The sequence below is a fragment of the Microtus ochrogaster genome, linkage group LG9 (assembly GCF_000317375.1).
Source record: "Microtus ochrogaster isolate Prairie Vole_2 linkage group LG9, MicOch1.0, whole genome shotgun sequence".
NCBI classification, from domain to species: Eukaryota; Metazoa; Chordata; class Mammalia; order Rodentia; family Cricetidae; genus Microtus; species Microtus ochrogaster.
Genome location: NC_022034.1, coordinates 25,899,099 through 25,899,770, shown reverse-complemented (window position 1 = coordinate 25,899,770; position 672 = coordinate 25,899,099). Strand labels below are relative to the sequence as shown.

Genomic DNA, 672 nt, shown 5'->3' with positions numbered 1-672 from the left:
TCCCCTATAGATGGAGGCTTACTGGCAGGTCCTCCACACTCTCCGTCCCCTATAGATGGAGGCTCATAAAAGAGGTAAAATTTGAGACCAGGAAGCTACGTGGAACAAGTTTATTACAGATAAAGTAACTTCCATTAGTTGGCTATAAGAAATGGCAAGCACTGTTTACTGAACACTTTGATGAGCTAACTTATGAACTGGGTACCACGTGCACCATCTCCAGTCCTGGGTCCAGCCCTTCAAGGAAGGTATAGTTCTTTACTTCTTCTTACAGATGGGAGCACTTAAGAACAGGTACTGTGGGGTCCAGGCCAGAACCTGTTATACAGCTAGAAGTAAGGGGAAACAGTAACTGGTGTTTCTCATCCTCCCACCAGTGCTGGGAGTAAACTTGAGACCCTTGTTATTGTTTATGTACTCCTTTATAAAATGTAGAGCCAAGCTAGTCATAGTAGTACACTCCTTTAATCTGAACACTTGGAAGGCAGAGGCAGGCAGATATCTGAGTTCAATGCCAGCCTGGTCTACATAGTGAATTCCAGGACAGTCAGGGCTACATAGAGAAACCCTGTCTCAAAAAAAAAAGTAGGGTCTTCAAAATAGCTCCCTGCATAAGGCTGTGTGCCTCAAAAGCCTGATGAGCTGAGTTTGATGCCGAGAATAGTAGAAGGA

The 672-nt window shown here is 44.5% G+C and overlaps 1 protein-coding gene across 1 annotated transcript in view; it reads left to right on the top strand.

Moving 5' to 3' along the window:
* Window positions 1–672, top strand: part of Slc16a10 (solute carrier family 16 member 10) — a 90,627-nt gene that overhangs the window by 75,255 nt on the left and 14,700 nt on the right. The gene's annotated exons all lie outside the window — the stretch shown is intronic.